The sequence below is a fragment of the Lycium ferocissimum genome, chromosome 8 (assembly GCF_029784015.1).
Source record: "Lycium ferocissimum isolate CSIRO_LF1 chromosome 8, AGI_CSIRO_Lferr_CH_V1, whole genome shotgun sequence".
NCBI lineage: Eukaryota > Viridiplantae > Streptophyta > Magnoliopsida > Solanales > Solanaceae > Lycium > Lycium ferocissimum.
Window position 1 is genome coordinate 44,622,713 of NC_081349.1, and position 25,875 is coordinate 44,648,587.

Sequence of the window (25,875 nt, forward strand, 5' to 3'; positions counted from 1 at the left end):
AGAGTCTCGTGGAATGGTACGTAGACGTCCGTGCCCATCCACGGGAGGCTATAGGGCGTCTCGAAAAATTTCCCTTCTTTCTTTCAAATCGTGCTACTTCGGTCAAATTGGTATCTCGGTGGGCCCAATTGGTATCTATCTAGACGATTCCAATTGGTATCTACGCGTGAAAAGCAAGTCGTATTCGGAACTAGGTCTAACATGTGTTGAGTACGGTCGAGTTAAGATTTTAGTTGCGAAATGATCCAAGGATGGTGTGATACCACTGCCAGGTATTGTGCCCCAACGGTCAGCCAACCGCTGTAGCGTTACCGCTGCAGCGGGTAGACCACCGCTGAAGTGGTATGAGAGGCCCCTGAAGCGGAACCCTTAGGTTCAGAGACCTGATTTTCTCCCCTGTTTTTAGCTCTGTTTCAGCATTTGACAGACCAGATTAAGACAACAGCATCCTAATACATCAGTTATATAAAGACAAGCCCAACAAGGGCAAAGATCATTCAAGTCACTACTACGAAACCAAATACCACTATCAAACAAGAAAGCTAAGCAGTTCAACATCCAAAAACAAATTATCCAAACATTCGCCATAAACCAGGCTAACCAAAAACCAAAAACAACATCATCCAAGAGGAAAGGATGCAAACAACCAAGAAAAGAAATTGTTCGAACATGCCAGCCTGACATGGGCAGCCAAAACACTAGCTGAATAAAAAAGGGGGGGGGGGGGGGATCTCTAGCCCTCCGGTACTCGTGGCACCGTCCGAGTTGCTCCTCGCATCCTCCACCGATCCGCTCCTCCCCGTCACCTTCCTCGACGGCTCCCAAAGTGGTGGTCATCCTCGTCCCGGCGCATCTCCACACTATGGCATATCTTTCCCTAGTGCCCTTGATACCTCTCCAAGATCTCGCATAAACCTTCGCGAGATTTACACTGGCTCCGCTCCTTCTCAAAATCAGTGTGAAGTCGGACATGATCCGCCGCTAGAGGAAACGTCCGCAAAGTGGAGAGTGACTCGCCCATCTTCTTCTGGCCATCGAGGTAGTCATTCATCTCCTCCCTAGTGAAGTAACCCCCACCAAACACTTAGGAGAACCTCGCATCCATGGAAGACAACCTCGAGACCGGAAAATCGCCATCATCTCGTCAAAATTCTAGTCATCGATATGCTCCCCCCAACGGGGCATCCATGGTCTTTCTCGCATCTATCTCCACCTGCACTAGCACTAGCACTTGTCCCCTCCGCAGTTTTCCTCTTCTTGTACTAGACAAACCGTGGCAGCCCCGGCCATACACCCGCAACATTGTGGAGATAAACTAATCCACCATGTTATCATTAGGCCTCTACGGAAAATGGTGTCTTTGCTGTGGGAAGCGATCAGTAACGGAAGCATTAGGCTAGACGCCCCAAACTACATGAACTCCTTCCATTCTACAATCATCTGCGAATCCACATTCACAGGAACATTATCCAGGATACAAGCAATCAAAAGAGCTTGGGGATAGGTCACGGAGGTGACATTCCTCGAAGGACGGACGCGGCGGGAGATAATGTTTAACCACCTCCTGGCCTCAGTAGTAAACTTCTCACTAGATATCTCCACTCTGGACCTACCCCAAGTAATAGAAGCTCTATCCTTCTCAGCCACCAGTTTGGATACCAGCCAATCCCCATTATCAGCAGTGTTCCTAGCCTCCAAGAACTCCTCCGGCGGTTGTCCACTTTGTACACCGGGTTGATTGTCTTGGCACCCACTTTCACAGAGACCCCGCGTATCATAATCCTGGGATCAGGAGAATCCCAATCGATAGTGGGCAGATGGGCGTAAAATTCCCTAATCCATTTCTTATTGCAATGCCCGGGATCCTTAATCAAACGCATCCACTTGATCCTTTCTAGCCTCTCCAGAAACTCGGGAGCCCGTCTCTCCACATTAGTCATATCAAAACCCCTCTCCAGTAATAGGGGAATGCACCTCTGCTCCAAGAAGCGACGCTCACATTGGGAGTTAATGAAGATGGAGTACACGGGTACTTGGTCCTCTTGTTGTTGCTCCACTTGTTCGGCTTCCGAATTTCCAGCCATTGTACCTGCGAGTAATGATTTACGTTATGAGAACTCATGAACCAGTGTGAGAAAATCTATGCATGTATTCTAAGTTTTAAACCTCGATAATTCAGTGAAGCGAAGAATTTTCGGTCCCAGACTCTACGTAGTCACCTGGACACCATGGGTCCCCTGGGGGACGCCGAATGACTACTTCTACCACGACGCGCACACTACCCTTCCCCTCGTGTCTCTAGCGTGGGGTTCCCTTGGCCGAAGCGGATCTCCTCTAGCCGGTTTTGACCGCTGTTTGTGACTCTCGTCTTCCCAAAGGTCCGATTTTCCCAATTACCCCAAGGCCTCAGAAATTCATTTTTATGAACGGATCAGGCAGATACCAGGCATGAAAGGTATTTACAACTCTTAGTACATGATTTCTGGTAATAAAAAATCCAAAAATTTGAGCAAGCCAACACCCAATTTCAAATCAAAAGTTCTTTACTATGTTTAGGTTTTTTTTGGCTAAAATCTGTTCATTACCTACGTAACATTCAATTTTTAGTTGTTTTTAACGCTACCCTAGTTGTGGAATTCGATCTAACAATACCCCGTGAACCCCCCCAACCAAATCCAAAAATCCTAACTTTGGGATCAGCAAACCCATTAATCAACGAATAAAGTCCTAGAATCCTACTTCATTGTTCTATTTATAGTATAGAGGGGAGATTTCTTACCTTGTTAGCGACAAATTCGGGTAGGGATGGTGGTAGTTGTGGATGACTTGGCAGCGTTCTCCTTCCTTCTTTTTGAGAGCAAATTGTGGTAGTATATGGGTGGAATTAAAGTGTAGGGTGAAGATGTGGGTGTTGGGAGGGAAGTTGAGAGGTTACTCGGTTTATTTGATGCGGGAGTAAAGTCGTGGGGGGGGGGGGGAGTGTTTTTGTGGGAATGGGAAAAGCTGGGGAAGAGAAAGGGATTATATTTTGTTTTTGATTTCCCGTCGCGGTAGCCAGGCCGCTTCGGCGGTACTGCTAAAGTTCCACACTAGGCCGCTGAAGCGGTGCATTCAATGGTTGAATACCATTAACTCAGCCCATCCAATTTTTGATCCACGTGAGTCACACACACACACGGACACACTATATATATATATATATATATATATATATATATATAGAACTCTTCATGCGCCTTGATACGCCCTTGCCGTTCGGGGATGAACGGTTGTTTAATTGGTATCTAATGTAACGACCGTTTCGTCATTACTGTAAAAATTCTGAAATATCCGTAAACATGTCATCCTGGACCCTTCCTTCCACTAAAGTAATTACGACGGATATCTAACCTAGTGGTACCCATTGAACGGAAGAGAATCAAGCATCGAAATTTGGGTTAAGGACCCAGCTAGACCGCCCCGCTCGTCCGAGCACTAATACGTGGTGTGCTCCGGGGACAATGGCCTCCCCTGGTGATAGGTTGTTGTCACGCCCCGAACCATGGCCTGGGCATAACACGGCACTCGGTGCCTTGTTCGCATGTGACCGAGCGAACCACATGGTTTGGCCGAATCATCACGTAGGCATAACATGAGCGGAATACAACGTGAATGCATGATAGCTTTTATAAATGCAATAAGTCATAATACTTAATCAAAATACTTATTTAAACATGAATGCGGAAATAACATGAATGAGCCAAAGATGGCTAAACACCTTGCATGTCTAACATAACTAAACTGACTAGTCTATGAAACCTCTAATCGTGAATCTTGACCGAAAAACGTACTTACAACGCCGGGACAAGGCCCCCCATACCTTTAAATGCATGACTAGTAAAATAAAGATAACTGACTAAACCCCGAATGAGATGGGCTCACCAATGAGCTGATACCAAAGAAATGTCCTACCGAGCGTATGCGCATTACGTAAATACGTACTCGCATCGTGAAATGCGCAGCCCACAGGCAATAAAAGGGGACGTCAGCACATTGAATGTACTGGTATGTAAAGCAACTGAATGAAATAACATGGAACATGAAATAATAATGATAGGATCTGAAACCTGGTCATAAACATGAATATATATATATATATATATATATATATATATATATATATATAAATATATCATAAGTAGGGAGAGCAATAACTTATAACCGATCCATGGTCTGCAAGCTTGCGTCCCGCCAGCAGAACACTCGGTCCTTGCCGGGGAACATGAGATTTAATAAAATATAAAAGGATCCAACTGACATTATGAGAGATCGTGCCCGGGACATGGGTGGAACGATCCTCATCCTACGGTGGCTACGTAGTTTGGTGCTATCCAAGCCTCCTCGGTAATTAAAGCAACTCCCAAAAACATGAACATGTAAAATAGTGGCACTTGCTGCCCATGGTATATCATGAATCATAACTTGCTTGTACATGGTTTTCATGAATCATAACTTGCTTGTATATGGTTTTCATGAATCATAACTTGCACGTGAACTTGTAAAAGTTAGTATTTTGCTTAAAAAAAATATCATAGTTTATCATAACATACATGCATGTAAGAACCCACGGAATGAGAAATATGAGTTTTTCATAGATTACGGACGGATTCTTAATAATCATAAAGAAATATTAAGAACACAATGATGGAATTATAACAATTCATACTTAGTATAATCATAGACATGGACCTAGGGTTATCATGAGCATGGCGTAAAAACCCTAGTTTTCATGGAGAGTCATAATTTATGGATTATGAGGCGTGGAGAAGAAACAATGATGTTCCCACACGTAGATAGAAACTCTACATACCTTAGTCGCTCCAAAACTTGAATTAAAGACTTGAGCTTTGAAGAAGATTTTCAAAATCTTGAATTCTTGAACCTTGAGATGGGTTTTCTTGAAAACCCTAGTTTAGGAATGATGATTTCTTGTTTAGATTACAAGGATATGTATTAGAATTGACTTGGAATAATTAGAGTAGGCTTACCTTGGTGTTCTTGATGATGGAAGAGGGTAGGAGGTCGTTCTAGGGCTTGAAGGAATGAAAAATAATGATTTGAACTACGATATGAACGAATATATAGTGTTCGAAAAATTGGTTTACGTCAAAGAAAATCTTGGCCGTATTTTGAAATCTTGTATTTTGAAATCTTGGCCGTATTTCGTATGGATTCGCACTTTCGTCTCTTGATTGCAAAATGGCCATAACTCTTTGCACAAATGTCCATTTGACCCCATAATATACCTTTGAAAGGTATTTCAAAGCTCTACAACTTTCATCAAGGAAAAAGCTTTTCCCAAATTCCAAATATGTTTTGAAATACGGGCCATATTTTGAAATACGATCCGTATTTAACAATGTAACATTCAAATGTCAATTCCAGAATGCTCAGAAATCCTTGATACCAGTTTATGACTTGATTTACGGCCGTATATCTTTGAAATACGATCTTTTTGGTTCATGGGCGTAAACCCCATCTTACAACCCGAATGGATTCATATAGAAAATTCCAATTCTCACATCCTTTATCTGATTTTCTAAGTCTAGGATCATGGTCAAAGCTTAGGTTAAGGTACGGGTGTTACAATATCTCCCCTTGGGATCATTCGTCCTCGAATGATGAGTCATGGTTAAGAACGTGGTGGGCATGGCTTGAATACATGAACATGAAGGAAACATAAGTAAAACATAAGAGCTTGACATGGTTACGTAGGAACATGGTCATGGATCATCGTAAGCGAATACGTGATTACATGGAAACATGTACATGGGGAACATAAAACTGAGTAGCACCTACATGAATGAGAATCGTGAAACATTTGTCCTCGATTTATGACTATGGTTAAGAATCGCTACTAACTCTGGAATCTACAAAATTTATGGCACGACTTCCTTCATAATTCGGACCCTCACGACATTTCTCAAATGCACGCTAACTAACTAAAGTACCAACACACAAATCACATAGCATTTTAATACGCATGATGTGACATAACGTGATTACTGAATCTTGAATGTATCTAACATAAATACTGAGCTGGCTTGAACACACGGATATTGGCTGAATGATTACATAGTTACAATACATGGGGTTTGGAAGAAATGCGTAGGCACGAATGACATGAGTACTGGAAATAGGCACGAACATGACATGATTACCTGGGCGTGAGATGCATGACGTGGGACATAAATACACGAAGACTGGATGACATGAATACATGAGTGCCAAACCGTCATGAGATACGAAATACGTGTGAAAATGGATATCGTAACATGGGATCTGAATGTCGAAAACATGATTGTTACAACATGAGGGTTGAATACTAAGCGCGGGTAGGATTTGGATACTTAGAGACTTAATCACAGACGTTCGTATGTCACCATGGTAATATGAGATAGGAGTATGACTTAGGCTTTGAATGTAAGCGCAACTCAATGTGAATGCGACAGACTTGAGTCATATAACAAGAATATGATCCTAACATAGGTATTCATAAAGCTCTAGCATAGGCATGACATGAATACGTCGAATCTGAGTAGAATACTCCTGAGATAAGCACCATAGGGTACATGAAAAGATATCTATTTGAATATAGGAATGCACCTTACTTCTGATTATCTTGCTAGTTGTTAATCATGATTATGAAAACCTTAGCTCATCTTGCTCATTCTCGTGAGCGAATTATAGAGGACTAAGAGAAAAGGAGTTATTGGTACTATTCATATAAGATACTTTGCTTTAGAGAACAGACATGACATGGTGCATTGTACATGGAGGACGTAACGTGGAACATGCGTACATGGGAACGTGATTCATATGGAATGAAACGTGAATGGCATGACATGGGGCATGGGACCATGAAAAATATGGCGTTTAAATGAGTACCTACATACCATGGCGTATGGACTTGAGTTCATGAGTATTGAAGTAAGACTAAGGCATAAGTGTGACTTGCGTGGAGTACAATTGCAGGCTAACTCTTGGGGTACTCAGAGACGTAAGGCATGGATAAAACATTACCTTTAGAATTTAGATATACCGAAAGAATAGGACATGGTTCAACATAGCTTACTTTTATCACCGTGAGTAAACGCCCTTGTTATAAATAAGGCTCATGAAAGAATGGATTATAGGCATGTATAATTCGTTCCTCAAGCATCTAAGACATGGGGAGAAAGTCACTTTGAACATAAAAATGGCATAGGTACTTCGGAAAAGATAACGACATCCTTTGTGCCAAGCTACGAGATGGTTTAAAACATTAGCCAAAGTAACATAAGCACGAATTACATAGAATCATGGGTAGGACATCCATCTTGGTTCACATTCATTATTATCTAACAAAATCATTGTTACGATACTGCTATAAGTAGGATGCATAGCGAAATGGATTGGGGCACGAGTATGTGGTAACATGGATAAAAAAGTCATAGGGGTCAAGATCATCATCAGATTTGAAAAGCACTTAGATACTAGAACATGGACATGAGTATAAAAGCACGATAAATACGTGGGACATGAGTGTGGTAACTTTAGACATGAGCACAACCTGATGTGCGGAACATGAAAGGACATTCCTTTGCATAGCTTACTATCTTGTGTAGTCTTAATTCTTGTATCTTAAACGTGGAGTGTTAAGCTCTAACATGGGCATGATATGGGTACGAAAGGCACGAGTAGAGTACGTCTGGGTATTAGTACCACATAGTACATGAATTACTCTGGAATTGAAACCGTTATACCCTTAAAACCCGCTATTCGATCTAGAACTTTATCTCATCACATAATTACCTATTACTTGATCTCAACAGCATGACAAAAATCACATTTTACGCATCTTATCTTTGCTACATGAAACTGTGATCCTCTAACATAATCTCCTTAACACCTATCAACTTACGAAACACATAATCTATATCGGCACCTTATCGCACGATCTCCCCCTCAAAAGCCGACATTTAAAAACTGTGGATCTCTCGAGTTAGCGATAAGTGGTCATCTAGTGGCTCCGCTAATTTCCTCTAAAATACGACGACTCATTTCTTCCGCTTACCAAGCCACAAGTCTTACTTCCGGGAAAAGCTGGATTACTTAAATGAACGGGTTTCTAATGTACATAAGCTTTGTCAGTCTTGAGGAAAACTCTTTTCTGATAACCCTTAAAGGCTCTTCTTCTGTGGCTTGCTCTCTTATTGCTTAGATGGTTTTCTTCTTTCACCAATTTCTATACCTCAAATTTAACTTAAACCCTTTGGGTTCTAACACGCCTTCGGTGTATTCAGACAATTACCCACTTAGTAGTGCTAACTTGACTAAGTGGCTAAATAACTCTGCTGAAAATTTCTAATTCACTGTATCTATTCAACTTACTTACTATGCTTCTGTTAACCACTTGCTGGCATCATATTCTCTAATTCTTCTCTGAGTACTAAAGTGAAGCATAAGGTTATTTCTAATTTTTCCTCCTTATCTGACTCTATTCTGGATTGTATACTATCTTTCTGAACTATAGACATAGATCACACTTAGGAAAATTTCATCTGTCTCAAACGAGAAATTGGAACAACTAACCCCAAACTCCCTATACACTTTCAAAATTATATCATACTATTGTAACAACTAACCCCAAACTCCCTATACACTTTCAAAATTATATCATACTATACACATCAGGGATAAATACTTAATCACGTAACCTAAGAGGGAATTTTCATATCTTTTATCTTATAGTAATATCTGCTTCTTGTAGTAACTTACTAACGTCATACTCTCTAGGTATGCTCTGAATAAGCTTAAATAATTTAAAACTAATACTAAAAAAAAATTCAATATCGTCTGCTCATGGTTTTCTTATCGCATCAGTCCCTTCCTAGTAATATGCATAGATCCTATGGCAATATATATATATCCTTGAACAAGTCGAGACTTTCTAGTATTACAAGCGGTTGGCTCTTAGGCTATTCCCCTGTTGCGGTTAACTTCGTAACATGCTACCTCGTGGGGTCTTAAATATGAACCATCACCCTTATACTATAGCTTCATGGTCAAAGAGTCCAAATAAACTTACCCTATAGGGTATATAACCTACGTGTGCTACCATACTGAAATTTGTCTTTTAAATGGTGCTACCACCTGATAACACACCATGCACTATTTGGCAAGTCTTGGGTCTCAAATTTCCTTCTTGCCGCTTACACATTTGATACGCTCAGAATTCGATGGAAAAATAATGTTACTTACTACTCTAAGCTTCATGGCACGAGTTAGAATAATTCATGATGACTCTATCTGAAAGCAACACATCGATAATGATTAGATTTACAACTTGCTCACCCACTAAGATGAGGCGTATTTGGTAGAATGGGGAACAACACACGAGTCCGATTGATTTCTAAGAACATAGCTCTATTGCACGATCTAGAGTTAGAAGAAGTGAGACAATCTTAAATGTCTTGGTGGTCAACTGTTTATATGTGTGGCGCGCACACACATATAAAAGTGACCCCACTGGACATGGTTTCATAGACTCCCTAAGACACATGAACCTAGTGATCTGATACGAAGCTTTGTCACGCCCCGAACCATGGCCTGGGCGTAACACGGCACTCGGTGCCTTACTGCATGTGACCGAGCGAACCACATGGCTTGCTGAATCATCATGAGGAATAACATGAGCATAATACAACGTGAATGCATGATGAGCCTTTATAAAATGCAATAAGTCATAATACTTAATCAAAATACTTATTTAAACATGAATGCGGAAATAACATGAATGAGCCAAAGATGGCTAAACACCTTGCATGTCTAACATAACTAAACTGACTAGTCTATGAAACCTCTAATCGTGAATCTTGGACCGGAAAACGTACTTGCCGGGACAAGGCCCCCCAGCATACCTTTAAATGCATGACTAGTAAAATAAAGATAACTGACTAAACCCCGAATGAGATGGGGCTCACCAATGAGCTGATACGAGCAAATCCTACTGAGCAGATGCAGCATCCTGTAAATACGTACCTACATCGTGAAATGTAGGCCCCCGGGCAATAAAAGGGGACGTGAGCACATAGAATGTACTGGTATGTAAAGCAACTGAATGAAATAACATGGAACATAAAATAATAATGATAGCATCTGAAACCTGGTCATAAACATGAATACATATATATATATATATATATATATATATATATATATATATATATATATATATATATATCATGAATATATATATATCATGAATCATAACTTGCTTGTACATGGTTTTCATGAATCATAACTTGCTTGTACATGGTTTTCATGAATCATAACTTGCTTGTATATGGTTTTCATGAATCATAACTTGCTTGCATGAACTTGTAAAAGTTAGTATTTTGCTTAAAAAAAATATCATAGTTTATCATAACATAACATGCATGTAAGAACCCACGGAATGGGAGTTTTTCATAGATTACGGACGGATTCTTAATAATCATAAAGAAATATTAAGAACACAATGATGGAATTATAACAATTCATACTTAGTATAATCATAGACATGGACCTAGGGTTATCATGAGCATGGCATAAAAACCCTAGTTTTCATGGAGAGTCATAATTTATGGATTATGAGGTGTGGGGAAGAAACAATGATGTTCCCACACGTGGATAGAAACTCTACATACCTTAGTCGCTCCAAAACTTGAATTAAAGACTTGAGCTTTGAAGAAGATTTCCAAAATTTTGAATTCTTGAACCTTGAGATGGGTTTTCTTGAAAACCCTAGTTTAGGAATGATGATTTCTTGTTTAGATTACAAGGATATGTATTAGAATTGACTTGGAATAATTAGAGTAGGCTTACCTTGGTGTTCTTGATGATGGAAGAGGGTAGGAGGTCGTTCTAGGGCTTGAAGGAATGAAAAATAATGATTTGAACAGATATGGACGAATATATATTGTTCTGAAAAATTACGGTTACGTCCGGCAAAATATCGTCGTATTTTTGAAATCGCCGTATTCGTATGGACTGCCTTTGCTCTCTTCGATAGAAATGGCCATAACTCTTTGCACAGATGTCCGTTTGACCTCCATAATATACTGTTGAAAAGGTATTTCAAAGCTCTACAACTTTCATCAAGAAAGTGTTACCAGATTCCAAATACACTTTGAAATACGGGCCATATTTTGAAATACGATCTGTATTTAACAATGTAACATTCAAATGTCAAATTCCAGAATGCTCAGAAATCCTTGGTACCGATTTACGACTTGATTTACCGCCGTATACCGAAATACGATCCGTTCATGGGCGTAAACCCCATCTTACAACCGAACGAGGAAAATTCCAATTCTCACATCCTTTATCCGATTTTCTAAGTCTGGGATCATGGTCAAAGCTTAGGTTAAAGGTACGGGTATTCTTGTTGTGGTAGTATCGGACACCGCAACGGCCTTGTAAGCAGCCGGCAGATTCGACGCCGAAGCGGTAGGCCAACCGCTGAAGCGGTGCGCGCAGTTAAAAATCCCTTATTTAAGAAATCATTTCGGGAATTGTCCCATATTTCATAACCCTAAATTCCAGCCGCCCAGTTCGGTGGGGAACTCAAAGATTCATATTTTTGCCATGATTAACCTTTCTAACACCTTCAAACTCTCATCCACTTAGTAATTACTCCTAAACATATTCATCTAGAGAATCATCAAGTGGGTGTTTCATGTAATCTAGAGTTGGAGAAATGATGGGTTAGCAACATTTCCACATAAGTCCCTTTAAGCAATCTCCCATGTTCTTCATCTAAAGTAGGTTAATAACCTAGATCTCTACATTCCTTCACCTTAAAAATGAGTTCTTTCATGGATCTTGTAAATGGGTTTTTCCCAATATAAGCTTAAAAATGGGTAAATCATCTAGTGTTGTTATAGATGGAATCTAGAGGTGGGCTAAAATCCCAAACCTCCCTTTAATCTGAAATCTCTTACAAATGTTATAAATGGTAGATCTATTCTTGGGCCTATGTTGTCACCAAGTTATGTCGTACGGATTGCGATATGGTGGTCGATTGAAAGAATCAATGGATGTTCGTGGCACCCGCTCGGCCATGAGGTAGGTTATGGCTTCGCTTTCGGTAGACTCCGGTTAGTTTCATATATTCGTGTATTAGAAGGAACGAAGAATCCATGTGTAGGAATTGGAGATTTGGGATGGAATCTTAGGATGGTATTGTTGTGTGATTTGTGTGTTCGGACTTGTGGCCTGTAGACTGCTTAGGATGTTTGGTGTGGTTTCTTGAATATTGGTGGATTTTATGTGACTTGGGATGTTATATACCGTATTTCATACGTCGGGATAATCCGAGTCAACCCCGATAGGTTAAGGACAAAATCATCCCGAGATATGAAGTAGGGACTTTTGTTTGCTTTAAAGGTTTAAGTTGTGTATGATTTTATTGGCATGAAAACATTAAGGAAACATTTAGAGTCAAAAGCTATTTTTGGAAACTATGCTATTTTTGGAAAGTTGAAAATTCAAAAAAAAAAAAAAAAAAAGAAACAAGGACCATGTGGCCGGCCACATGGATGTGGGCCAAGGCCACATGGATGGCTAATATTTGCAAATAAAAGATGACTTAAGGGGATCATTTTCATCATCTTCATCACTTGGAATTTTCATGAAACTTGGAGAGAAACCACCAAGCCCCATTCGGCCATAGGAGCAAAATTTGAGGTCCAAGAAATTGCTATCAAAAAAAATAATTTCTCCTAGCAATTCCAACCATTGAAGGGTCCTCTTTAACGTGGAACAATTGTTGGAGCAAGTAAATCCCTTATTCTTGCAAGAACAAGCCATAGCCAAGTGAAGGAGAGAGTGAAGAAGGTGAGGTTTAATCTTCTCTTTTATATGTTATGCATGGTTTATATGTGTTGTTGTATGCTAAAATGAATGAAAATCATGAAAAAAATGGATGTGGAAGTGTAGCCGTGTGTGTGTGGGTTGGGCCGTGCGGTGTGTGTGTGCTATGTAGGGGTGGAGAACTAATTGTATTTAGCATGCTTGTGTGTTGTTGTGGTGTGTAGAAATGGATGGAAATCATGGAAATGGCATGTGGATGTTGTAGCCGTGGGAATGGTGTAGAAACCGTGTATGTGTAGTATGTGTGCCAAGAATGTATTAATTTTATTTAGTGTTGTGGTTGTGGTCGTCGTGTGGATTCTATGTTGGTAATGAAAGTTTAATGACTCAATTTGAAGTTATAATGGTTGTGGGCTGATTTAGAAGTCAATGTAACTCTTAGGTAAATCTTATATTTATGGTAATGTCGTTGTTGAAATATAGATTGTTGATGTAATTTATGAGTCTTGGAAGAAAGAAATGCGTTAGTGTCGTTTATGTTGAGTTGGGGAGATTTCGGGTAAGTTGGTTGGATTGGTTAAGATCTTGGGTGAATTGTTTATAGTATTCTTGAATGTTGTTTGAATGATTTCGGATTAGTAATCGAACGTATAAACGTTGATATTGGTTTGAATGTAAGTGGTTGAAGTAAGTATATCGGAATATTATGAATGTTGTGAAGTTATGTAAAAAGAGCTATTAATGGTAGAATGTATTTTGAATTGATTATTGATGTTGTAGTTTGATTGTTGGTGTTGTTGTTGATGAATTTGGCCGAGTTGAAATCTCGGGGTTGGTGTATTTATAGGGGAAATCTTTGCCGAAATTTCTGTAGAATTTGATGCTCGTTTGGAACTAAATTCCTAAATGTCTTCAACTAATGTTCGATATCTATTGACGTTATGTAGACCTTGGAGAGCCGAGACTTGAGTTGGATTAGCTTAGGGAGCGACCGAGGTATGTAAAGCTCACCCTTTTCTTTCTTTGGCATGTCTTAGATGTAAGAGAAATATCCTACGAGCCTTGGGGTAATTCTATTCTTGCGATCCGAGCGTGTCTACGACCTTTATTCGCTTCTTAATATTACATTCATAATGTAGTCATGTTATAATCTTTGTGTCCTTTGTATGATTAAATTCCAAGTGTTACCCAAAGAAGTTGTTCTTAAAAAGGATCTCGAAACTACGAACGACCACAACTTTCACAAAAAGGCTCGGATCGCCTCGATATGCTCGTAGGAGGTTCCATAAGCGTATGAAGTCACTAAAATTCCATAGTTGGGCCCGGATTGGTTTGGTACTTGTCCGTGGGCCCCGAGACGTTCCGTTGTATAGTTCCACCGGTTTGACTGGAAGAACATATTATGCTTACTATTCTGACTCCCAAGTTTGATTATTTATTTACTTACTGAGTCTAAAACGTGGATTGTTATGCATATAATTTTAATCCGTAGCTATGATTTCTAAAGTTTGATTTGACATGTCCGAGAGAGGTCCGAAAGGTACTTGACATAATTCTTGTCCGATCTTCAAGTGATAATTCGTTTAACTTATTTCATCGAGTCTTTGATATGATTTATATGCATATGGTTTCGCACTACTCTGCTCGTGCAAAGCTCAATATGTCCTTGGCGAGTCCGGGCCGGGACACGCATTCGTGCACATTCCTTTGCATTATTCACCGGTCCCTCACTAGAGGGCGGGACACGCTATATATATATATATATATATATATATATATATATATATATATATATATATACATATATGATGGTGTGATGGTGTGATGAGATGGGGATGGCGGCCAGGATGGCATATGATGATCCTATTCACCGAGTCCCTCACTAGAGGGCGGGACACGCTATGTATATATATATGTATATGATGATTACTTATGTTTATGACATGATCATGCATTGTCTATGTTCAAAGGTAAGTCTTTTTTGCTTGTACTCATGTTCCATACTTTTATTTTGGTACGATTTTGTTCTTGTATTCCGTGCTTTACATGCTCGGTCCATATTCATCTTGACCCCCTTTTTTTCGGGGGCTGCGTTTCATGCCGCGCAAGTGCGGATACTCGTTTGGGTGAGCCGCCGCTTAGGATCCCTACTCGGCTATTGTGGAGAGCTCCCTTGTCCTAGAGGCCGGATTTTGGTACGATTCTTTTGCTACATATATATATATATATATATTTATTCGAGTACGGCGGGGCCCGTCCGATCATATGGTTTTGTTATTCCGTTAGAGGCTGTAGACATAAACGTGGGTTGTGGGTAGCCTTTGTTCGGTTGTGTTTGTGTTCTGTATATCTTCAGCCTATATATATGATATGTGTATATATGTGTACGCGGTGTCGTGCTTTTCTGTAGATATACGTTTCTATTTTGCTGGCTATGATCTGAGTATTATTGATAGGTGGGTACGAGTGTCCAGCTCGGGCACTAGTCACGGCCTACGGGGTTGGGTCGTGACATGGGAGTAGTGGATGGTACATAATTTATTTATGTCTCATGATGGGAAATTTCGTAATATGTGGTTAATTGTGTTATACCATTAATAGCGAATCTAGTTGATAAATGGTAGGATAAAATGTACCAAAAATTGTGACTGAGTCCTAGACTGGGTTGTGAGGAAAGATTGGGGAAAGTGTTAATAATGTGTAACGATTGTTTAACCTGTTGTGTGATTGGGCTAGCCACTCTGTTATGTTGTGATTCTTGTTTTGTTGTTGATTGATATCGGATTTTGCTTTATCATCTTGATTATGATATAGTTGGCATACCCACTGTTGGTATTTGTACTTGGATATATTGTTGGCGTACCCACTGTTGGTACTTGTGATTCGGTTATATCATTGGCATACCCACTGTTGGTATTTGTGATTCGGATATAGTATTGGCGTACCCATTGTTGGTACTTGTGATATTGAGCATGATTATTGATGTGATTCATGCATTGTACGCACTCTTATTTTCATAATACACTGTTGATATATTGATGATATTTGATGAAATACTTGATGAGCTGGGTTCAGTTTTACTTGAGTGACGTGAGAGTCCGATATTCGATGTTCGTCCCGGAATCGTGGATTGATTGAATTGATACTTGAGGAAAACTCTTTTACTTGAGTGACGTGAGAGTCCGATGTTCGATGTTCATTTCGAAATCGTGGATCGAGTGAGTGCATGGACTCCGCGGGTCTCCAAGAGTGGTGCCGGTGAGAACCCCCCGTGGGCAAAGATCCGGGGTCCCGTCTGTCTGTTGGGCAAAGATCCGGGACCGGTGGCACTTAGACTTCGCGAGTCATACTGAGTTGTGCTACCGAGACGTCGATATTTCCGTCCGGAGTACATGTGTACACGACATTTGCATGGCATTGCATTGCATTCATACACTCTTTGCATTGTATTGGATTATGACTTGATTTTGAAATGTTTTGTGTTGTACTTGTGATGTTGGATTTGGATTGGATGTATTCAGACTTGGCATGTTTGGGGATTAGATGCTTTACTTAGGCGATGATGTGTATCTGGATTCGATTACATTTGTTTTATACTTGTTGATTTGTACCTATTGAATTATCTTGGAGAATCCTCCGTAACATCAGTTATTTGATTTGTTTCTAAGTGATGTAGGATAAAAGGTGTTATAACGATGAGTTGACTCCTAGACTAAAATGAACGATCTAAGGATTTATGTATTGGGAAATTGCACTGGTGGTATTTGACTTGTTATTAGAGAGCAGTTGTGATCTAAGGGTATTGATGTTATGATGTGCGGTAGATAGACGTATGACTTGATTTAGTGATTATCATGGTTGATTGTGAATTCGTTTACCAATATGTGTTACTAAGCATTGTTGGCCTATGATACTTACTCAGTACGCGTAATTTGTACTGATATTGCACTTGTTATACCCTTTTCGGGGTGTAGATTATTTCAGGTGGTTGATTGTGACGTGTGCGGAAATTTGCGGTGCCTTCTTGAAGAACCCCTCCCACTTCATTCCAGGAGGTGATTGAGTTTTAGAATATAGTAGAATCGAAATTCATTTAGTCGCTCTTGTACTAGTCTAGACTAGATCATGTGAAATTTTATCGAGTCTGTAATCATGTAACTGTTGTAATCATATAAACACTTGAGTTTGCTGAATACATTATGATGTTTCGCTGTTATTTTCTGATTATCAATTAGGTTAAATGATTCGTCTTGTTTAATCAATGTGTTATTCGATAAAGGGTTCGCCTACCGAGGTGGGAAAGGCAGGTGCCCGCACGGCCCTAAAATGGGTCGTGACAGATCTTCTTCACAACAATATCTCTTTAAGATTGTTAGAAAAATAGGTAAATATAAACGAAGAAGATAATGGCTTTGAGGCGTGGATTAATTGACTTTCCTTAAAGAGATATTGCCCATATACACATTGGAGAAAATAAAAGCAATTCCCTTCAGGATACAACAAAGCCTAAATTATACATGCAAATTTTTCAATATGCTACTTCAAGAGTGTCCTTCTATTTATAGAGTTTGGGAGATGACTTTTTAAATAGTCATGTCCTTTCATGAATAGATGTGTCCATTCAATTTAAGACCTCTTATATTGCAAACTATCTAACACTAAATTGATATTTTTAGCACACCAGGTGTATGGTTACCTTGCTAGTTGGTCGAGTTATGACCGAACCGTTGAGACAGAATGCCCGTTCCCCGGTGTACATGGTTTCAGACTACTCTTTCGATGTTATTATCTTCATAGGTAGATATAGCACAAACTTTCAGTTATAGACGTGATACCTATGACAGAATAAGATACCGTCAGAATACAGATTCAAAGATGATTTTTATAATACAATATCAGATGTAGTTTCTGAAACAATTTCAGCTATCAGTACAAAAGGGAGATTTAATTTCAGACAAACTTTTGGTATTCACTTCTCATTATGCAGTACTGCATAATATCTTGTTTTATAACTCTTGTTCCAATAATTATGGATGGTTATCTATTCACTGGGTTTTTAAGATCTCAAATTTTCTCTTAACAGAATTTGAGATAGAGCTAGCAGCTGGAGCAGTCAAATTTCAATTTCTTTTTTGATTTCCTACATGGTGTCTAGTACCCGCATTTAGACCCGACTAAATTCAGATTCAGTCTGAAAAGTCACACATTTTGTCGTCTTGGTTCTTCAATTGTACTAATTTAAGAACCCATAGAGTCTGCTCCATGAGCTATGTATTGGGTCGTGACAAAAGCACTAGTTCACAATCCAGTCCTGTTATTTGGTGAATGATGGAAGTGGAGATGAGCCCAATTTCATGTTGAAGTTTTTGCACGGATTGTCCTTCAAATGGGCTGGTTTTTCCTTTAGCAAGCGAACTTATGTCTAGTGGGCATAAGTTTAAGTCAGATGGGCCATAATTTGTGAGATATTATGATGCGAAAATATTATCTTATGCCCGCAAAAAATATATTTGTCTTGAGCGATAAATATTAAAATCACCACAAAATGGGGACAAAAGTGCAAATGACCTTTGGTGTTTACCTGAGTTGGAATGACTTGGCCCAACTTGTAATAAGCCCAAAACAAAGAGAAAAAGATGCTATTCATCCTGCTAGTTTTCTAAAAAGAACAGCTCTAATTGATTAGAGTGCTTAGTAATTTCTAGATAGAAAAGAGGTGCGGGAAGGTGGAGCAATGATAAAGTTGTCTTTGTATAATTTATATGTTTCGAGTTCAAGCCATGAAATCAGCCACTGATGATTGCGTCAAAGTAGGTTGCTTACATCATGTCCCCTTGGGGTGCGGCCCTTTCCTGTATTCTACGAGAATGCGTGATGCCTCGTGCACTAGGCTGTCCCTTTTCGATTTACTTGTATCTAGTCCAGTTTTTGGAATTAGGCTAATTGAGCTGTAATCTTTTTGGCTTAATCTAAAAGCAAATCATAAGGTATTCTTTGTGAAACAATTGGATTCAAGTTAGAGTTAACTTGAAGGAGTTTGCAACAACCGAATAATTGTTGGGGGGAAAGGGATTATAGTTTAATTTATCTCTTGGGCGACTGAAACGTAATCTAAATATTGGACTTTTATTTTAGTGGAGTTTGGTTTAAATTTTATAGAATCATGGTTTTGCCACCTTTGATCCATGTAATGTGTAGAGCAATTATTGCCGAAAATAAAGATATATTTATGAATTAACTCATCATGGAAGAAAATCATAAGTTACATAATTGAATTGTATTGCCTTAATAACTAATTTAATTCTGATAAAAAATTCGCTTATATAAGTAAATTCTGTAATCAATCGAAATACTATACTTTTACATTAGAACTCTTGTAAATTTAGCTAAGCTTATCGATTCACCTCTTGCAACACAAATCAAGTTTTTTATTTATTTTTCATTGTGTAATTTCCTAGGAGTATAATGAAATTGTATATTTTTATTTGTATTTGGGCAGGAAACACTCCATGTTAATTCCTAAGTGATACGAATCGATTTGGGATTTTCAAATTTTGAGCTTAGGATTAGAAATTGTAGGAACAATCTCTTAGCCTGTGCTTTGATACCAAATGATACAAATCGATTTGGAGAAAACACCAAATCAAAACCTAAACGCGGAATTAAGGATAAACAAGAAATTAGGGATGAGAATTGAAGAAAAGGGATGAGAAGTGGAGGGATAGAAACTAGACTCTAATGATAATGAATCTATGGACAAACCTAAGTATATGAAACCTAGACCCTTCCAATCGGATTCAATCAATAGAACCTAAGCTATTTGAAATCAAGGCAAGAGAAATTCAATTGAAATCCACAAATGAACAACCCTTCATGAAATCAATGGAAAAATGGTTCACAAACCAACAATGGAATCCACCATTTATAACTAAGCTAACCCTAAACAAACTATCACTCCTTAGAGTATTCAATACAAAATTCATCCAATCTAAGTAAATAAAATGAAAGACATGCGCTATATATACAAGCTAAGAAAGAAGACTATATAAGCAATTACAATGCTACCCTTAATGGTAAGGGCCTTGTTTGGTAGTCTTCTTAGTGTAGTCTTCAATTCGGATCGACCTTGATACGCCAAACACGCCCTCCTCGCATAGATGGCCCTCTAATCAACCTTGCATGCATGACCTTCTTGCAACCATAACCCTCCTTGCGCAAAGTAGCCACTTGCACAAATAGCCCTTTGCGCAAATAGTCATCTTCCGGCCTTGAATCACCCAAGCTTGCAATTGTAGCCACTTTAAGAGGCAAGCCTTGGGCCTTAGACTCTTGACTCCTTCTCCCATGCTATCTCCCATAGCTTGAAGGCCCTCCAATGACTCCATTTAAATGCTCCCAAAGCTTCATCCTCCATGAATCCGCTTCTAACACAAATCCTTGGAGAAGTTTGAGTAGTTAAATCATTTGTGCCATTTAGGATCATATCATCGTCTCATTTTAAGTGTCTTACTTTTCTTTTTGGTCTGTCCTAATAAAAGAGTGCCTCTTTCTATGTTTGATAAGTTGACAGTTCAAACATTCTATATGAAAAGTTTAAAACCACAAGATTCAAAGGACATTTTAGTACATTACACACATCTTTAATTTAGGAACATAAGATTCTAAAGTCTATTTTTATTCCTTGTAATTTGTGCCCAGTTAAACTAAGACACTTAAATTGAACGGAGAGAGTACTATTTAGTATGAAGTGTCCTCTTTTTTTCCCCTGTAATCATATACCAGTAACAAATGATATATTGGGCATTTGGCAGTTTATTACACCCTCTGTTTTAATTTATATATTTTACTATCCTATTTTGTCTGTTTTAAAAAAGAACGCGGCAACTCTTTAATTCCAATTTTTCATATGACATGTTTATTGTAGACACGTGATTTTTGACCCCCCCCGTGACGTTTTCATTGTCTTATTGACTAATTTTCCTTTTTAGTCTAAACTTTGACATTTTTATCTTTTATTTATTTTTTAGTAGGTTTTTATTAGAGAATTCGAAAACCGCAAAAAGTGTCTCATTTTTAGAATATAAATTTTGTTTTAATTTGCAACAAAAGAAAGAAAATTTACCAAAAGATATGTTTGATCTATTTTAGTTAATTTTTAAGTTAAAGACTATAATAAAAGAGTATCGAGTAACTGATTATTTTTAACCTTGCTTTTAAATTAGGAGTAGTATTTTTATCACTTAAAAATATAAAATAGAATCAATAGTGTATTGTCACTTGTCAAAATTTCACTCTTCCACATAAAAAATACATTCCATTTTGGGAAGGAATATTCCATTATTCTCTCCCAAGATTATTTTTTTACACATGGACATTTTGGAAAAAAAGAAAAGAATGAGCACACTCAATACCGTACATCTCGTTTCCACCATAGCCATGTAGTAAACATCCCTTTTCTTCCTCCATATCATTCATACACAAAAACGGGGGAAGGGGGACTTGGATTTCAGACCGAACACACACCATTAAAGCACCGTTAACCACCACAAAACTCCATTTAAAACCACCACTGAAATTAACTGGGTTGGTCTCGTTCGGGGTCGTCGGTATCTGGTCGATGTCAATGCTCGCCTAGGAATCTGAAGTTCTTGTTCTCACTGTACACAACAAAGTTTTAAAATTTCGGCAATATGATGTTAGATCTTGTTTGTTTATGGATGCTTGACCATCATTTAGCTTCCTGTTGCGTTTCTTTCTTAACATAAATCGCATGATCATTTTGATATGAATGGGATTAGTTTATTAAGTTTACCTATTTCATTTTTTTTTTTTTTTTTTTTTTTTTTAAAGGAAGGAAGAATGAGCATTATTGAATACTAAATAGGTTCGGTTGGTTTTAAAGATTTATTGGGCTGTGTTGATTTAAATTAAGTAGATTTGGGATGTTTTGGTACTGTTATTCTATTCGTTTGGAGAAGAGTGGAGGGATAATTGTTCCATTAACTCATTAAAGCTATACAAAAGGCTTGTAAATTTCTAGTAAGCATGTGATATTTGACTACTTAGTTTGGGAATTGATACAAGTTGTTTGTTTTGTGAGAATTTAATTAAGATAAAGGGCCATATGTTTTACTACTGTCTTCAGCTCTCTTTGGTCTTCAAATATTTTTCTTTTAAAGATGTTAAAGCATAAAGATGAATCTTTTTCCAATTTGTCTAGTTAATGCAGTTGTTTATCAACAAGGAAACGTGTTCTGTTTAGCTTAAGTTATATACTATTAGTTTGAATGCGTGTCTAACTTAAAGAAGTTAAAGAAGACTGCCTTGTAATTTTCTGTCTAAGTAATGGATTTGTTAATATTATGGAATATGGACATCGATGATATGTTTGAATTTTCAATGGACAAGGTACAAAGCTTTTTATTAAGGCCTAATTACCGGATTAATTGCGAGATGAGCGAGATGGGGTGCGAATTATTTCAAACCCCGTTGTCAAGCCCCATTGTCAAGTATAAAAGAAAAGAGTGGAAAAATCAATTGTAAGGGAGCGAGATGGGTTGCGAACACGTTTCAAAACCCATTGCCAAAGAGAGAAAAATGACTAAAATGATAAAATAAAGGGTCTCAGATTTAAGAGACGAATAATCCTTATAACGATAGACTCTTTAGGCGCGTCTTAAATTGTGTTGACCATGTGGACAGACCCGTTCCTTGGTTAAATGCATATAATTAAAGAAAAGTCATGTGGGCCATCCCGCTCCTTGACCCTCTAATAATAATTGTGTTGACCATGTGGACAGACCAGTTCCTTGGTTAAATGCATATAATTAACGAAAAGTCATGTGGGCCATTCCGCTCCTTGACACTCAAATAATATAGAATTAATGGAAGACCTTGCGTGCATACACGCTCCTAAGTTTAAACAATTAAAACACTTTTTATCCGAGAATTAATTATAACCAAGTATAAGTCGATAAAAGCGACCGTGCTAGAACCACGGGACTCGGGAAATGCCTAATACCTTCTCCCCGGTCAACAGAATTCCTTACCCGGTCTTTTATTTTCGCAGACCAAAAATAAAGAATCATTTCCTTTTGATTAGGGATTCAATAAGGTGACTTAGAACACCAAAACTCAATTCCAAATGACGATTCTACAAATAAAATAATCCCTACTCAAAACCGTCACTTCAATTGGAAAAACCCTTTTAATAATAAATCTCGTGTCCTTCGGGGCGCGAAAAAGGAGTGTGACATTTATGACCACAAGATTAAAGGGCATTTTTGTACATTCCACATGTTTAAGTCCACAAGATTCAAAAATCTTATTTACTTTCTTAAACTCCGTACCAAGTCAAAACCCGACAAACAAATTAAAACGAAGGAAATATATCTTTTGTAGTGAAAGGTAATTTTGTTTGAATATCCAAAAACTACCAAGTATAATTTTTTATCACAATAATAATTAATAATTAGATATTCATGGAACTTATTCTCTGCATATAATAATCCTTTACTAACATCATATAATGCTTAGGCATTTTCTATCACTTTTATCATAATTTATGTTCAACAATTTTTCAGCTTTTCCACATAAAAGCTTACGCTCACAATTTAAATCCATATTTTTTCTACGTGCAACAACTAGACAGAATTCACCTCCCCCTCTTGTGTTGTATTGATGCGTAAAACAACCATTGTTCTTTAAATTCCTTTATGTTTCGTTTTATTTATATGTTTTAGTAATTTATTAATCGAATCAAAACAAAACACCATATACTAGTAGAAATCGCAGAACCTCTTATTTTGACTTAGAAATGAGGTACAAAAGATCAACCAAACGTACAACAAGCTGCTCACTCTCTTATCAAGCATAGATAGAGAGAGAAAGTACAATTGATAAAACATGAAAACAATAGAAAAAGACAAAAAAATATGCAAAATAGAAATAAAGGTCCCACTGGATATAGATATATCCATGCCGTAATTAGGTCTATAATATCAAATTGATCCCCGATAATTAATTTGGACGAATATCAATTCCCTTAACAATGAGACGTATTTCCATTTATCGTTGCTGGTTTCCATCAACCTCATTTCAATTTCGCCATCTTCTCCTAAGTTGTTGAAAAATTCACCCAGCTTTATTTCCATCCACTCATCATCGGTTCGAAGGTGTGGGAATATGCCATGTTCTCCATGTTCCTTTGCCTTTGAGATGAAAACAGTGTAGCCCTCACCATCAGTGCCCTCTGCCTTTTCCTTAACAAATCTCACTGATGCAATGGCTCGTTCAAGGTTATGTTGTTGATCATTTAACTTGAACACTAGATATGCCGCATAACTAGTCTTTCGAGTAAGTTGTTTTGAGCCTATCTTTCCAACGACGTTAAGCCAACAAACGCGATGAAGCGGCCACGTCACATCTGCGCATGAGAGAAATATTTAAGTGAGTCATATATAGATGCATTAGCCATAGACGGGGTTGAAGAGTTGGGGGTGGGTGGAAACCAACAGTTGGAAATGACATTGGAGAGTAATGGAAAATGACTTCCCTCCTCTTGTAAGGGAAGTATTTTCCAAAAACAAAATTAGAGGAAAATGTATTCCTAAAGAAGATATATAAACATTTGTTCCGATTAAACTTGGTAAAATCAGAAAATATTTTTTGTCCAAGGGCTTGTTGGAGGTGGGTGAAACCATCGAAAATATTTTCCTCCATACCAACACATCCTAAAGATACCAACCTTATGATGTCACTATGTGTATAACGGATTATGAGCCCATTTGATTTAAAATTCACTGATGGTGTTTACCAAAAAAAATAATTAAAACTTGTGAAATCCTATCTATTTCATCTGTCAAGCCTCGAAGAAACCCTCACACTTCGGATTCCATACTCTATATAAGTCAAAAATTCTTTTAAACTGGTGTGATAAGCTTTTAATCATATCAAACACCTTTTAAGGAGTATAAAAAGAGAGAAGATATACCCAGGTTCATGAAGATAATTCCATGTCCAATATTGTTCAGAGTGTCCATCCATGTAATTGAAAGCTCGTTGCGCCGATCCATACACTCTGATTAAAGACAGTATATATAGATGAAGAAGCATATTAGGTAGTAGTTTATTTTACTCAATGAAACTGTAATGAAAGAACTCTTAACTGACTAATTTGTCAGATCACTAGTAGCTTGTTTGGCCAAGTATACAAAATTTGCTTATTTTAAAAAGTAAATTTTGTCAAAAGTGCTTTCCGAAAAAATACTATTGAGAAAATAAAGTTTGTGTTTGGAAATCAATTTGAAAAATACTTTTGCAAAATTAGAGCATCAACTTGTCTTTGGCCAAGCTAAGGTTCCAAAAGTGCTTCTGAAGAAAAGCTATCTTGTTTAGCTTCTGAAAAACATCTTCTGTTAATACTCAAAATCACTTATTTTTTAATGAAATCATGGTCAAAACACCTAAATTATCTTTAAAAAGGCACATTTTAAAGAAAATAAACACTTTTGACTCTTGGTCAAACAGGCTACTTCATTCGGTGCAAACGTTAAAGAATTTATTCATATTCCTCAATACTTTCGAGACAATTTTCAAGAATCAAATAAAAGATCGAAAATGAAAGAAATCACAAGACCTTGTTGCAGTAAGAATTACTAATATAATTGCAAAGATGTCACGACCCAATTCACGAGTCGTGGTGGCACCTACACTATCCCTTCGAGTAGGCGAACCACATTACTAATAACAAGTTAAATAAGCGGAAAATTTATTTAAGAATAAGTTATCAAGTTTTAAATACTTATTATAACAAGAAATGTCACGACAATCCCAAAAATCTGGTCAAAGGGTACAAGAGCGCTAACATAGGACGGAATAAGTCCGAAAATACCCGAAGGCTACATATTTTCCGTCGAATACAAAAACGAGAAATAGATAGAGGAGGTTCTTCAGGGGCCACGGATGACAGGTAGCTCACCCTGAATAACTAAAGATGTC

At 38.0% G+C, this 25,875-nt stretch overlaps 1 long non-coding RNA gene across 1 annotated transcript in view; it reads left to right on the forward strand.

Annotated features, from left to right (window-relative positions):
- The first annotated feature begins 24,093 nt into the window (after window positions 1–24,093).
- The window catches only part of LOC132068592 (uncharacterized), a 6,258-nt gene continuing 4,476 nt past the window's right edge, over window positions 24,094–25,875 (forward strand). Inside the window, exons 1-2 of the long non-coding RNA XR_009417448.1 lie at window positions 24,094–24,294; window positions 24,860–24,909. This is a non-coding gene — a long non-coding RNA (uncharacterized LOC132068592). The remainder of the gene's footprint in view (window positions 24,295–24,859; window positions 24,910–25,875) is intronic.